Source organism: Hippoglossus hippoglossus, chromosome 5 (assembly GCF_009819705.1).
Source record: "Hippoglossus hippoglossus isolate fHipHip1 chromosome 5, fHipHip1.pri, whole genome shotgun sequence".
Taxonomy (NCBI): domain Eukaryota; kingdom Metazoa; phylum Chordata; class Actinopteri; order Pleuronectiformes; family Pleuronectidae; genus Hippoglossus; species Hippoglossus hippoglossus.
This window is the reverse complement of record NC_047155.1, coordinates 7201337-7217362: the sequence shown is the minus strand read 5'-3', so window position 1 is coordinate 7217362 and position 16026 is coordinate 7201337. Positions and strand designations below refer to the sequence as shown.

The following is a 16026-nucleotide window of genomic DNA, read 5'->3' as shown; positions in this document are numbered from 1 at the left end:
ACCCGGGTTTGATCCCCAACTCAAGCGTGTGTGTAGGACGCAAAGCAAAGCGTCTGTCTGAGGCATTTCTTTCCTCTTCCTCTTCTCTTCTTCTCTGTACCACCTCTTCTCTTACTTGTGGTTATTATTAAGGTTTTTTTTCTCATAGGTTTTGTTGCCTCAGCTGCAAAGAGAGGTTTGCTCACACACAACACCGCAACCGCAGTGGAGAAAGATGTGAAGTAGAAGAGACAAACTGAAACTGCTGTCGATCAAATTAATGCTAGAAATGAGAAATAGTATCTGTGGTATCCATATTTTTGGAATTTAACGAGACATCGCTGGACCATGTAGTTATGGCTTTTTTTTTCAGCAGTGCATCGTTCGATAAAAATCCCTCTGAACAACACAACAAATTTTTATACCGCCTTTTCTTTGTCCTTAATTATAATTATAATAAAGACCCCTATCAAAACCTGGTCAAAACTAATTAGGTTGTGTTGTGTGCTTCATATTTTAGGGCTGCATTTAACACAATACCCTATATTACTGTTCGAAATTCTTCAGATGTGTGCTAAAAGTTGCAAAATAGGTTTTTCTCTCAAGAGCAATTCCTAAAGCCGCTGAGAGCTACTTTTAAAACGGAAGGAAGAGGAGGTAAATAAAGAGAAGTGGTAGAATTGACCTCAATGTTAGACCAACATATTCGTTAACTTCCTCCTTATGACTGCAACAATTGGTGTTTGACCAATGAGCAGAAGGTCAGTGTGACTGTGTGAAAGAGTGTAAGAAAGAAATGAAATGGAATTCAGACTGATTTCAAATTGATATTTTATAAACTGCATCTTAATTCATATGTGAAACAAATGAAAACATTGGCTTTTGTTTGAGGCACCAAATACTGTTGGCGTGTGATATTTTTATTGCAAAAAAACTAACAAATTCAGTTGTACTTCACCTTATGTCGGTGATTTAATTCAGCAGTTATCATACAACTACCTTCGTATTTATGTTTATTGCAGTTGTTGCAGATTATTGAATGTGTTGGATTTGACAAATGATTGCGAGACTGCAAACATCAACCATGTAGACTTTATTCTATCAGTCGACTCCATAGTTATTGGATTGTTTTTGATTTATTGTTGAGAAAATTGAAACGGCCATTAAATATGTTCTTTATTGTTCTGTTTTCACAAAAGATTACAGACCGTGAGCCGGTGTTTGTGTCTTCTGGTCTTCTAACATCTCTCAGGATCTACTTCTAGTCTGAATTACTCTTAGACCAAAAGGAGTTAGAGATACTTTCATCTTCAGGTTGTTTTCAGAAAACATCTCCTCGTACACACACAATAGATCATTTCCAGGGTGATGATAGTCTTTAGCCACAAGATGGCATCAGAGTGGCTCCTTCTCCATAAGAGCAGTAGCTTCCGCCCAAGCACTCATTGTACCTCTCAAGGAAGGTAATTGACTGTATAGTTAACGCCTGAGTAGGATTGACTCCATCCCACAAACTATACAACCTACTACCTCACCTTGCTAGGCTCAACTTCAAGCACAGCATCTTTAAACACGAGTTCTCACTCAATACGTGCTTAATTCAGAACATGTTCCCAAACTGCACCTTTTGAAATAAAGTCTCCCCTGAATAGATTGCAGACAAAGCAGAGTTGAGTACTTGGCCCTTGGGTTCCTTCATCCATGGAGCTCCTCGTGTGCATCACAGCAGCTCAGCCTGTCTCCTTAGGAAAGACAGTAGATTGCATAGTTATCTCAGAGGGAGGACACAAACCCCACAACTATTCAATCTACTACCTCAGCCTTAAGGACAGAGATGTATGCAGGCAGCAGTGGAAACTCATCAGTCAAACTGTGAGAGAAAATGAAGAGAGAGAAAATGATCAGTATCCACCAGGTGAAAAGAACGATTGAAAAGTGTAATCTTTATTCTGCGTAGAGGCAAGATCATAAGATTTACTACATCTAGTAAAATTCCGATTGTGTTTAGAAGCAGTACATCACAGAAAACCTGCCAAGTAGACTTTCGAAGGATTTCTTATCAGAGTTCGAGCATTTGCGTTGCATTTCAGTAAACTTTTACAATCTCAAACAAAACTAGAAAGGTGCTTCGAGTTGGTATTTGTTTTGCATATGCAGATGAAAACAGACCCTTTTGGTCGAGGAACATCAGTTAAAACATGCACGTGTACATATGATCAAACCACATTATTCAATTGACAATCGCTATTATGGAGTTAGGTGGTCTGGTAACAGTTTCAGAAGGATTTACCTTCCAGGAACAAATAACCCCAACCCTTCAGAGACTCCATCACATTGTAGAATGAAAAAAAAGGCTTGCTCCATCATATATCTTACATCGGTCAGTGTTAGGCGTGTGATGGACATTAGCGCACACTGGCGATGTACAACACAAATGCAACTTTTCTACATTAATGTCAAAATAGATTTCTTTAACAACAGAAAATGTGAGTCACAGTTGGCACATAATGAATAGCAGCTGAGCCGAGAATCAGTGCCTTCTTCCTAACGGGCAGAAAAAAGGTTGTTCAGTTTACACCAACGTCCTTTTGTCTCCGTTTGGTCCCGTCCGACTCTTCGACCAGAAACTAGTGCAAAGCAAAGGAAGAGAATGGAAAATGGCAGAACCTCAGCCATTTTAGTGAGATGTTTGGCACCAGTACCCAACATGTGGTACAAGGGCTGTTGAGCCTTGGTGGTGGTGCCACTCTAGTTTTAAACGGAATTGCTTGTTCGCAAATCAACTCCGAGAGATGGGAGCTGCTGATTCAAAAAGGTAGACCAAGGAATCCTGCTCCTGCTCTCTGATTGTGCTTCAGATGTTTTAGTAGAGAAGTTGAAGGATTGACTTCAGAAAATTTTGCTCAGTGTAAAAAGCCACCTCATGTCAATTGAAAAAAAGGAGACTGTTTACTGTGCCAGCCAGAGTCTGGGACACAAGCTGGGCCGAGCCGTCTGGGCCCCGACAGACCTGCACATTGGCTGAGCCGACCGAGCCCAGACACTGTTATTGTAGACGACGATGGTCAACCCATGCAAAGGCGAGGGCGCTTTGCATAAATTTGCATGTGAACCACGGTGGTTGAAAAGCGGCTGGGCAGTTCATTAACATTCTGAGTTCCTCTTTGGTCTAATTAATGCTGACAGTGATTGAAATGTTTTGGCAGACTGTGCGGCGGTGGTGCCAGGCTGGGCTCACCGGGGCAGAATGAAAAGGCACCATGGCATCGGGGAGCGGGAGGCCTTAATTGAGATGTTGAATTGATCAGATGGTAAATGGTATCAAACTCCTCTAACTGGCTGGCCAACGCAGAGCGGACGGAGCAAAAGCAGGACGGCATTCAACTTTTTATTTGCGCAAAGTTGCGTGAACTACAAATGGAATTTGTAGCCACTTGGACACAAACTGTGACTTAAAGCTTTAGGTTACGAACAAAAGCAAAACAGGTGAAAAGCTGCTTTTCAAGTTTTTAGTTCAATCTCTGGTCTATTTAGCCAGAACACAACACTGCATCATTTGTGTTCACATTCTTTCATTACATTTTAAATGGTCAGTCCGATTTTAAACTGAGTCATACCTCCGTCAAATGCCCAACAGTCCATTTATTAATACATCCGTATCCGCACTAAAATGTTATGGGTTCTTCCCTAAACCAGACCACATCCTGCCACCAGGTTTCATGGTAATCTGCTAAAACAAACAAACTTTATGCCAATAAAAGTAAAACCTCCTTGGAGAAGGTAAACAATCTAAACTTCTTCCATCACTTTAGAAAGAAGACGTTTGCAAACAGGTACATTTAGATTTTTTTTCTTTTAAATTCTTACCTTGATTGTCTCTAAATATCCTGTAAGTAATTGTGCATCAACCTTTTTTAACAGAAACTATATTTACTTAACATTCCAATCAAGAATAACAGCATTCATTTTTCTTCACACCTGAAACCAATGGTTTGACTTTCACAGGATGCTCCCACAGATGCTGGTGATAGGAAAATGGCCGCTGTGTTGAAGAGCACCATAAACAACAATAACCGGTTCTGGAACAAACAACATGCCAATGAACATATCGCTCACACTGTTCATTCACAGTTAATTCACATAGAAACGCCCCCTTGGCTGCTTTCTTCATCTTACGTTGTTCAAACATTATTCAAGACAAAATGAAAATCTAGTAGATGAAGGCACAAAAAAAAAATATACCCATCACAAGTTGGCGGTGATCCATGATGATCGGCGGAATTTTGGGGACGGTTGTGAGGGAAAAGACTGAGGGCGGTTCTCTTACGCGGTGCTCTCCCAATATTTGGTGCCAAGAAAATCGGCATTGTCTGCGTGCCAAGCTGAATCTGAATGAGACAAAAAAAAGGGGGTGATGTCGTGGATGCTGCATGGCAGAATCCACCACTGAGGGGGGGGGGGGGAGAGTGTTGGCAGCCAATGCAATGAGAGGATGCCATGTAATAAAAAAGGGGGTATGACATTGCGCAGTCGGGTTCGGTTGCTAACAGATGCTCGGTGCAGTGTTTGTGCTACATGAGCTACGTGTTCACACGTCCAGAGAAAAGGTCCATTGTTCCATAAGCAGACTTTGTCCATATGCCGGACCAGTGGTTACGTTTTGTTTGAGGCTGAGGTTCCAGTTGAATCTCATCAGCTGTGATGTATCCGGTTTCATAAGCTCAGCTCAGCAGGTAGCTTACGTCCACCTGGAACCACACACACACACACACACACACACATCTACATCCGGCAGTAACGGTTTTATTTAGATCCTCATTTCAGAAAGATGTGTAATTTCAGTGAAGCATCAAGTGACTTAGCTGTCCTTGATTGACCGATCAACATCGGCAGTAACTTCAATGACGAGAGCTCTGATATATAATTTTATTGCTGTCATATTGTTATTTTTCCTGTAAAGTCAGGTGTTTTAACTGCTGAATGAGTACAGTTTGTTCCATTTTTTGGGGGGGGATTTTTTGCAGAAACCCAATGTTGCAAGAAAACTTAAAATCAATGGACACTGAGCTCCACTGAGTCATTTCTTTAGTTTTAAGTTCCTTCTTTGTTTTTGCCATTTTCCTGTTTTGATGCTTACACTTTCTTTTCAAATATCAGCCCAGCACTTACAAAATATTGTCATATCTGTAATGTTAGAAGTTGTATTTTAGTCTAGACTAGTGGTAGCAATATGTTTGTCATCTTATTGAAAACCCAGGCTGTATGCTTGACTGAGTGAAGTCAACTTAAAGACTAACTTCTACTTAGATTATTAGTTTTTGGTAATTTTACTGGTATGAACTGGTATGCAGTATTTTTAAAGAAAGATCCATAAGTCCCGATTTTAGTTTTATCTCATCTTGCGACCCCGTTAGTACCAGGACTCCCTTGCAGACGAGATATTGTATCTGATCTTCCTGTTTAAATAAAGGATAAATAAAAAATGAGTTGTTCTCACAACCCCTTGTGGGTGTCCAGACCCGGGGCTGGGACCCACTGCGCTACATAACTCAATAAGTGGTTCTTATTATCTTTAAATAGACTGGTTCTGCAGTTTAAGGTCAAACCACAAATTGAAGAAGAAGCATACATCTAAAAAAGTATGTGTCTACACAGGAAGTACATGTGGTGTTTTATTTAGTTACCATGTGACTCTGATAACACACGTGCTACTACCCCTTATAGGACACGTTTAAGAAACAATACATAACCGGTTTTCGAATTGCTGAACTACATTTGTTGGCAATGGTGCTACTACTCAACTGCATAAGTTGTCTCCTCTGTGTGTTTATGAGCAATACAGCACAATTTTGCTGCTAGTGCACCTATATTATTGTATTGAGGCTAATAGCTGTTATTTTATTGTTTTTGTTGTGTTATATCAATAATAATTTCTAATGTATCAGAAAGTACAACAGTACAGTATTTTTAAATCACACTGGTTATTAGTTTAAACGTTATTTTATTACGTTATTTTAAGTACATTTTTGTAACAATAAATACTTCATCTGAGGGATAATTGAAATTTATCTAATTCTGTGCTAAAATATTTGCTGTTGTTGCTGGCATGCAGAGGCTGGTGCTAACATCTTACTTTTTATTTATATATTTGAATGATGATGTAGGTTTATGTCATGATGTTCTAACAGTGATGGCGCGAGATAACTGCAGTTTGTGGTGAAAAGTTTGGTGTGGGCTGTGTAATTTCCTCTTTGGGCCTGCACGTCATATACATATACTGTTGTACAGTACAACAGGTGGATCTTATATCAACAATAACATTCTAACATTCACAACTTCTTCTTCTCGTTTGTTTTAGACAGCGTTACTTAATGCTAATACAGTGAGTGCCTGAAAGTGTGATGATCTCAGCAGAGCGTGTGAAAGTTTACTCAGTGAGCTCGTGTCATACGTGGCTCTATCCTGTCTCGGGGAAACCTGCCAATCTAATATCCCCAAATAGGTTAAAAACACTGGTGGAACATCTGGACCATCCAGATGTTATATTCTGAAGATGTCTTTCTCTTATAGCTTTTACAAAGAGCTTTTTTTATTAACATTTACTGATTTGGTTTTCAACGGGATATGGCGTTGACAAAAGAGTCGCATCAAATGCACTTTGTAGCCCACTAGTCATTTTTTTGCGAACAAACAGGAAGAGCGGAATGTGTGTATGCAGCGCGACCTGATAAAATCAACAGCCGACAGAAAGAAAAAAGAGAGACTTTGATCCTGGTAACCACGGAGTCACTCTAACCATGGGAGGAGAGCAACGCAAATAGCAGAGGATATGGCTTTCCAAACAACATGTCATCAAGCAGCACAGCAAGTTCATCTGAGGAGAACTTAGGGGGGTGGGGGGGGAGGAGGAAATAAGTTCAGTTTCCCTGCCTGCCCATCCCCCCCTAATCCCTCCCCCTTTTTTTCTCCATTCACCCTTTCTGTACAGTACAGTATGCCTTCCTCTGGCGCTATCACACACTCACTACACAAACCCCAAAGCTCACTTAACTACACGCGAACAAAACCACAAAGAAGTGCTAACCACGCAGCATGTGTCCATCTGTGTCCGTGTGCAATGAACGCGTTTTTCTATGAGAGATCGATTCGTTCGGGGTAAAGAGCCGTCGCTTTTATGTATGTAATTAATTTTAATGTTAATGTTTCTGTAATCTCCGTGCCTCTTACGTTTGTAAAAACCCCAAACGAACCGAACGAGCTCGAACTGAAACCAAGACCCAGCAATCTTACGATGCAAGCCCCTTCATGTATAGAACAATGCTTGCAACAAACAGATCTGGTTCATACTGGTTTCTGAACACATCTATCAAACAGCAGGATTCAAGAAACAATTCAGGAGGAACACGGATTTGCATGACACGGACACTAAGTTTTCTAAAATGCTTATTCCACCTTTTGAAATATATATTTAAATTCTGTTAAGCCACACTACAGCTTTGGGGAGATTTTACGTCGCACCTGGTTGCAGATGTCTCACAGCTAAATCTGGAAAAAATAGAAACCAAAACATATGTTATAAAAAGAGCTAAATGACTTATCGCAGAGTACCCTGTTTGAGGGTTGAAGGTAATAATCTCAGTCGATGCGGTGACATTTATTTGTTCGAGCCACTGGAGTTGCAGTGTCTTTAGGCCCTGACCCCAAGTTATACCTTGATTTACTTCATGAGACAGTCACACAACCATAAAAGTTATTTGTAGCTAGGACACGAGTTTTATCGAACACTGCTACGTAAACAGACAATATACAGACGATTCGATCATTGTTTCTTAATGTATTCAACCCAAGAATCGAGCGAAAACGCTGGAGAATTAAGCATCGAGTTCGGTGTAAGCAGAGCAGACATCTGCACCACGTGTAACAGTAAAACAAGTTAACAATTGCAACAAGCACAAATAAAGGGAACCTCGAGTACACAGACGTGTATCAAGGCCCAAACAGAAGCAGAATCAAAAATCTGAAATACCTGGAGGTTACTTTTCTAGTTCAGGTCAGGCCCGCAAAAGAAGGCCATGGTGGAAACAAAAAAAACGGCGGGTTAGAAAGGAGACAAGAATGCATCCACATCCCTTTCTTTCGCCTGCAAGACGAGGGAAAGGCTGAGTAGTATACCAGCAAGGAACCCCACTCGAACAGGGGCTGGGGCTTGAGAGCAGTTTCTGGGCCATGCCCTCCTCTCTGCCTGCCCACTTTTGCCCCGCTGCCAAGAAGGAGAGACAGCGAGGAGAAAGGGAGACAGGAAAAGAAATCATGAAGTCAAAAAAAATGTTGCCTCCACACTCCCATTAGAAATACAGAATCCACAGGGGAGTGTGCATAGAAGTAGAGAGAGTTGGGTGTTGAGGTGAAGTCACAGAGTTGACTACACTCAAGAAATGCAGTCACGTGAAGTGTAGATTATGTGCCATCAAATAGACACTCACTTGACTGGAGGGCTGGGAGGGAAGAGGGAAAGAGAGAGAGAGGGGGTAAAGTATTCAGAAGTGAGTACTTACATGTTGTCTTGTCACGAAGCCAAAAGGTTTGATAGGTTTATCTACAGTTGGCCAAACAAGTCACTGTCAGATATTGCTTCAGCCTTTCGGAGCAAATGAGTTTACGGCTCCTCTCAGAGCCAGGCAGTAAAGCCTTTTGTCAGCAGTTGGCAACATTCCCAGGTAGTACATGCCTCACGGTTCACATTTGCGGTCGTCATTCCGGACGTCTTTTAGTTGTTCTGCACCTGCCTGTGTTTTCACTCTGGTTTGTTGCACAGCAGACAGACGAAAAATGCTAAATCCACCGGGGTTGTGATTAAATTTGACTTTAGTAGCGAATATAAACCGACGTTTGCTGTCAAAATAACAGACAATTGGATTAGGATGTTCACCACAATATATATATTCAAGTCACACACAGTGTAAGGAGGGCAGAAGAGGAAATGAGGGCAAAGAGTCCAGGAACAATCTAATCCAATGTACAAGTGCTGAAAAGGACACAGGACAAGTATGTCACCGAGTGCCGTGGACAATCATCAGTTTCTTTCCTCAGGCAATATCCAAGACAGCTTCCTGTGTGATGTCACTGACTCTTTCTTTTTTTTTTAAGAAGCAATTATATCCTCACATACAGTTCAAACCGTTTCCCTCCTCATGCAGTCCTCTCTCCAAAACATGCTCTGCATATTCTTCAAGGATTTCAACGAGGGTATCGAACGTGAATCACTGTGCTGGCATCTCAGGCGGGTCGAACGAGAGGAGAGAAGACGAGGGGAGCTGCAAACTCCCTTTTTACAAATCTCACTTTGTGTCCCTCTCTTCCTGCTCGCAAACATCGAGCTTGTAAAAGTTTCAGCTGCAAGGGGCTTGGGCCAGCCTCCACTGGCACCGGTTCAAGAGCACTGCCTGTTTCAGAAAAAACGGAGGGGACAAGTCTGCAAGGGGAGTGCTGGCTCTTTGCACTCTCACCCATTCACTCCCCCCCCCTCTCTTTCTCTCTCTCCCTCTCTTGGGGGACAGTGACCGCTCTCAGGACTTTTTAACTCTCTGCTCCCAGGGCGATGCCAGCTTGTGCCAGCTCAGTCATGAAGACATCTGCTCTTCTGTTAGAGATTCGCGGTCGTCTGGATCGCTCCGGGGCAGCAGCTCTCAATCACAGACGCCCAGAGAATAGGAAATGCAAGCTGCAGCACTGTTTCCTGGATCCTCTGTCCTCCATTTCAGATGTGTGTCAAACTCTCACGAGGCTCAGCGCTGCTTGTGTTACAATTCACACAAGGTTCCCGGCTGCTTTGCCTTTATTTCTGCTCTGAGTTGCTCGGGGATTCTCGTCTAACGTCTCACATTCTTTCATTCTTGACATTTTGAAGTCGTCCAAATTTTTTTCTTTTACCTTGTTTTTCAATGCAACTTCTACACGGAAGAGCATTAAATGTTAATACACTCAATGTTAGAGTCACATAGCAATTTAACCTTTACTAACACTATTGTCATTTTCCAAGGGTGAGCTCTTGTTCTCACAGTTCTCTTTCCCACTTCTGTTTTTCCTAATCTGCTGTGCCGTATGTATTCAATATTGACAGGACTCATTTTTCAATTTTTCACCTCATACAAACTGGAATGAAGTCAAGAATTATCTAAAAATTCTCACCTTCCTGACTGGATTTATCCGAACTGTTGTCTGGGCTCTAGAAACACACTGACCCCTCACACAGCTGGCGCCGCGATGGGAAACATGTCAAAGATCACACAACCGACTCTGAGCTGTAAAAGTGAATGAGAAACAACTGCTTCTTCTCAGAGGTTTTAAAAGCACAGTTGTCTTTGGGATTTACAGTAAGCAGCGATATGCAGGTAGCTGCCAGAAACACTGAATATCATACAAAAGCTTGTTCCTTGAACTCTTAAGCTCCCCCAGTCGCTATATCCGTTTTCAGACATGAACTGTGAAAAATATCCGGAAACCTGAGTCTTTCGCATATCAAGAAAGCAACAGGAGTCTGATTTGTGGGTCTGACACATTCTCAACAACAGGAAAACACCTTGAACATTCAGGCAAGGGTAGAGCATGTAGGAGCATCAACGCTGGTGCTGACTCTTTTCTTTAAAAGCTCTTGAATCTTATGGTCTGTCCAAGTTGACGTCGTCTTCAGCTTCTTCTACGTGTCTCGGTATCTCTTCCTCATCCTGAGATATTTGTTTTTTCCAGTTTTGTGTACGTAGCACATTACAAACTTCATCAACACGTCTACTCGTTGAAATATTTCGTTTTTATGATGGAGCTGGGAGGAAAAGTTACAGAAAATATCTGGAGCAACTAACTCTGACATTTGCATTCTTACATACAGCCCCTACAGTCTAAGAACTCCCCCCCCCTCTACTTTGCGATGTCCATTTTGGAGTCTCCTCATAATAAAGCATCAATGTCCACACCTACTGACTGTACATCATGTATATCATTGTGTATTTCAAATAACTTACCTCCCACTTCTTCTCTTCTATGGGTCACTGAGGCCAAGTAATGCACAATGGGCTGTGTAGTCATAATATGACTCCCGGTTATCTAGCTGGGAGGAATTTATCAACAAGAGATACCAGAGAGGCTTGTGAGCGAAGGAGCGTTTTCAATTTGCTCCTTATTAGATTTGGCACGTCGCTGCTTGAGCCTCCACGGGGAACTTTTGTTTCAGCATTGTCTCTTATCTTCTCACCGAACTAACAAACCCACCAAACTGTCTCGTGTTATCGCTACAAATACAGAGATAACTTTGTGTTGAGAGGAACAGACACCTGGTATCTGAGATCCTGGAGTCTGGAGGAGAAAATTAAGTTGTCATAAGATACACCGAGTTAAAGCATTGAATTGTATTGAATTAATTTCCCTCAGCAAAGGCCTTAAAAGTTATTAAAAAGTATTAAAAGTTTTTTGTTTTTTTTGTGGGTCAGATGTTATAGCTATAAACTACAAATGTGATAGTAGAAGCATGACTTTCAGTCTAGGCCATGAAACTAGTCGTAAACTTTGCTGCTAGCTACATTAGTTGGGAGGCTCAACAACTCAAAAGGGGCAAGTCTCAATTTTAGTACAAATGTTACAAATTAACTTAAATTAAAGATTTTGTAATTAATTGACACACTCACCAACTATCTGGGTCCAGGTCACATTGCTTTATCAATTAGCCCATAATACCAGGGATTATTACTTCTATTAATGACGTGAGGGCCAAACACCCGGAAGCAACAGTTACGAGTTCAACTAGTCCAGATCAAAATAATTTTGTGTTTACATAGAGAACCTTTGAAATGTAGTTACGGGTTTTTGAAGGTTTATTTCACATCATTGTTTTATACAGACTTTAAAACTTAAGCAGTAACACATTTCAGATAGGCCACTAACACAAGTGCTGCTGCATCACCTACTCTACTAACATTGCTATGCTGTCATGTTAACGTTTGTTTACACTGTAATAATTGTTTAAAGATGTGTTCATACCATTATTTGCATTGTTAGCATTAGCTTTAGCTAATTAGTACATTTTTGAATTTTCAATACTGAGCCAGATTTGAACAAAAACATGGATCTGTGCTTCGGCATCATTGACACCATCTTCAAATCAGATATGTGGATGTGACAACGATCCTGTGTTTTTACCGCCATCCTGCTGACAAAAATGTAAAACTGAAAACATAAATCAATATCAGTGACAGTGTGGAATGATGAGTGTGTTATCTGAACTATTTATTTTGATGTAGAGACTGGGAGAGGTTTTAAAGGCCAGATATAGACAAGCACACTAGAGTGTTCACATGTTATATTAATATCCTCGTATTTCATGTGATCCCCAGCAAACAACTAAAAACATATGCAAATACTAAACTAAATCAGTTGCTGCTGATATAAAAAGCTTCTTGGAACTTGCTTTAAATGTCAGATGTCAGATGCACAGGAGAACTAATTCAGACACGCAGTAAACCGAGCACGCAGGGAGCTACTTGAGGACAACGATAGGGAGGCGTGGAGTCAAAACAATGGTTGGCTTCAACTCACTATAGACGAGCTCTGGACAAACGTCACAGTTTGCCAATGGCTTCCATTGCTTTTTGCACGTGATGAGTCTGATAGACCATCTCAACTCCAACTGTCTGCTGATTTATCATCTGCCTTTAATATTGTCCAGGCAGATCTGATAAAGCAGTTGGGTTTAAATCATATCTTCACAAGATGGATTCACGGCTTCTTTCCCAACAGGCAACAGAACATGTGTTTATATCACATGTGTGGAGAACAATTATCTTTCATCTGCCTGGGGCACCACAGGGTTGTGTCTTCTCACCTATGCTGTTCATATGGTAAAACAGAATCCACCAGGATAACTGTGCAGCGACGGCCTTTCAACTGACGATGAGACGGGTTACAGATCTGAGATCAACCACTTTGATAACTGGTGTGAAGACAGGTCATTGGTTTTAAATTGATCATGAATTTTAGAAGAGCTACTCTGCTACCTGTGATTATAAACAACACAACCGAGAGCATACAAGTAACTTTATTTGTACCTGTAGCCTGCTCTTGCTAGCTTTTCCAAGATTACCCACCCTAGCTTTAAGGAAACGTAAAAGTTTTAAGGTGGACTGATCTAGGCTGACAATGACCTTTTGATGGGGGGGGGGGGGGGGGGGGGGCAGCAGTCTCTTTGCAAAGCAAGACAAAATTGGTCAGTTTTGTGTAACTATCTGACTGAATAATTTAAGTAGAACTTATATGACAGACCAGCACACCATCAATTTACTCACAAGATTACTACAGAGCCAATGATCCTCTGTAGTCTGAAAGTGTGATCTTATCTTTGGGGTGAAGATTAAAAGAGGAATCACATCATTCATCCCATTCAGCTACATATAATTTTAAACCTTTGTTGAACTATCAATAATGGTCCTTTTATTAATCCCCTTAAATTAAGCTTTTTACATGCTTATTTTCTATATGATGTCATTGTCGGACATTTATGAGAAATATATTTTGTTATGCTCTTTGTGCAAAGCATATTCCCAGAGGGGAAATAAAGCTTTCATTCATACATTCATTCTGTAATGACTTCTTTTTTTCTTCTTTTTCTCTGTAAGCGGGGGCCTCGGGTTCAGAGTTCTGAGAAACTGAGATTTGAATCAGGATTCAACTCCACAGCTCTGGAGGGGGAAAATACAGATCTTTCCGTTTTTCATGGATGTGGATTTAATTTGATCATGAGCTTGATCCCAATATGACCAAAGTTCCTCTCTGGATTGACAGTCATTTATTTGTTCTTTTTATAAACTAGTTCTAAAATTGGCATACGGGGCAGTGTGACTTTTTGGACTCAGTGTTGAGACTGTGAGGTTCTTTCTATCTACAACCCCACAACCCTCCGCTCCCTGAATAGCATCTTTCCATTTGTAATAAATGGACGAGACCTCCTGCCATTGTCCTTTTTTTTTTTTTTTTAACCCTCCGCATTCCTGTTACAGTTCCTCCTTTGGGGATAGACTCATTTAACCCAGATTTTCCTGTTTCTTCTTCATTGTTTGTCCTTCCTGAGATATGGGCCCTCTCTGAGTTGATGATTCACCGGCCTGTACAGTGCCACTGAGTTCACGTTCTCACCGACGTGCTGTTTCAGCACTAAACCCACGGGGGAACTAAAATATCATCATCGGAGCCCCTCCTCAAACACCGGTCACTGCCACTGGAAGCTGTACCTTTTGTGTATTTAACATAATTCTTCTTGGCTTCGTGTTTGCACAACTGCTTTGAATGGTCCCTGTTTGGCCACAACTTTGATTAACGTGTTTTCATTTCATTCCGGCTTGTTGTTACAGTTGTCGGTATAGTAAGGGCTGGTTTTACAGCCTCTCTGCTACGGGGCACTCTCTTGCGCCGCCTCTCGCTGCCTCGGCTCTGTTTACTTTCTTGCTTGCGGCAATAAAACACAACTGACGTGAAAATGATTTGGAAACGCAGCGTGCGGTGAGAAAGGCTCTGCAGTGTCTGTCTCTTTAAGATCTTGATGGCTTCACTGCTGCTCCCTTGAGGTCGCTGGCCTTCCTTAGGCCGCCTGCCAACTGCAATGTCACTGTCAAGCGTTTGCAGAAATGCCAGCAAAGCCATTAGTCTAGACCCTTTTCATCAGTCAGCAGACTGGACAGCGTGAGCAGCACAGCGATGCAGAGAGACAAAGGGCCTGGCCTTTTAAAACTACCAGACGCCTTACTTCTTACTTTATTTTCTGCCACATGTGTTACTGTTCACCTCAGCTGTGATCAGTCTCCTCCCCTCTGCTCTGAGACTCTTTGAGCCGGCGCAGGACTCAGATAGAAAACCACCATTCCCATGGATAATTATACATTTCCAACGCTGCTACTGAGGCCTGGTCAGTCATTTTTCATATATGCGTAAAATGAAATTACCGTTCAGTACTTCCATGTGCCCCCTGGTGCCTCACAGCTGCTGTCCTGCGTCGTGCGTTTTGTCTCTTGGGGAACAGCAGCATCTGGTGGCCGAGTGAGGAAATCACACTCTTAACTCACCATATTGACACTTGACTCGTTGATTTAGAGAAGTTCACATGTTTTCAGCATCGTCCTGCTTCACAGATCAAACACAGGCCAATGAGTAAAACTATATGTTTAAGACATCATAACTGTAGCTGTTAAAGGGAAGAACCCTCCTTTATCACTTTTCTACCTTCGCACCTTTGTTTTCCTTCAGCTTGTCTATTGCAAGATGTTCCTGTCATGAACCACCTGCTCCAATTTTAGGCTCTTTTTTTAATTTGAATTGTGGTTTTTAATGGTATTTGTTTGGCCTGAAGCTGTTTTACTTTCCTGTAGATTATTGATCAAATCGATCAATCAATCTAATTTTATTTGTACCCTTTTTCACAAATCATAATCAGCCTCATAGAGCTTAACAAGGTGGGACATCCTCTGCCCTTAACCCTCAGCAAGAGTAAGGAAAACTACAAAAATAACCTTTTAAGCAATGAAAAAAACAACGTAGAAACTTCGGAGAGAGTCGCATGTGAGGGATCCCTCTCCCAGGATGGACAGAAGTGCAATAGATGCAGCGTGTATCAGAAGAAAATTACAATAATCATGAGAAAAGACAGTTTCTAACATAAATGGATACAATCTTTACAGTATTTGTACAAAAGAAAAGGTCTGACAGAGATGAAGGACGCAGCAATGACAGTTATTTATATATATATAATATAATGACAGTATATTTTAACCTGAACCATTTTTAAGGAAAACTCTCCATTAAAACCCTGGAAATGCTCACAGATGGTGAATGGCTAATTAGAGTAATCCTATTTGAAGGGTCAGGGCTTCCTGGTTGTGTGGGAGTCGATGGGGGGGACCTGTTTTGTTAAAAATCCTCTTAGAAGTCGCGTCATGTGACTGTGTCTCTGGGCTGCAGGATGTGTATGGAGACTTATGGGCATTCACAAGCTGGATGGAGTCAATCCGACTG

The 16026-nt window shown here is 41.4% G+C and overlaps 1 long non-coding RNA gene across 2 annotated transcripts; it reads right to left on the bottom strand.

Annotated features, from left to right (window-relative positions):
- Positions 1 to 1057: 1057 nt before the first annotated feature.
- LOC117761400 lies at positions 1058 to 8318 on the bottom strand. 2 transcript variants are annotated; one of them, XR_004613826.1, is made up of 3 exons: positions 8006 to 8318; positions 4222 to 4367; positions 1058 to 1849 (listed from the first exon to the last, which is right to left on the bottom strand). It is a non-coding gene; the product is annotated as an uncharacterized LOC117761400 (long non-coding RNA). The 2 variants fall into 2 exon arrangements; XR_004613825.1 differs by lacking the exon at positions 4222 to 4367.
- Positions 8319 to 16026: the final 7708 nt, after the last annotated feature.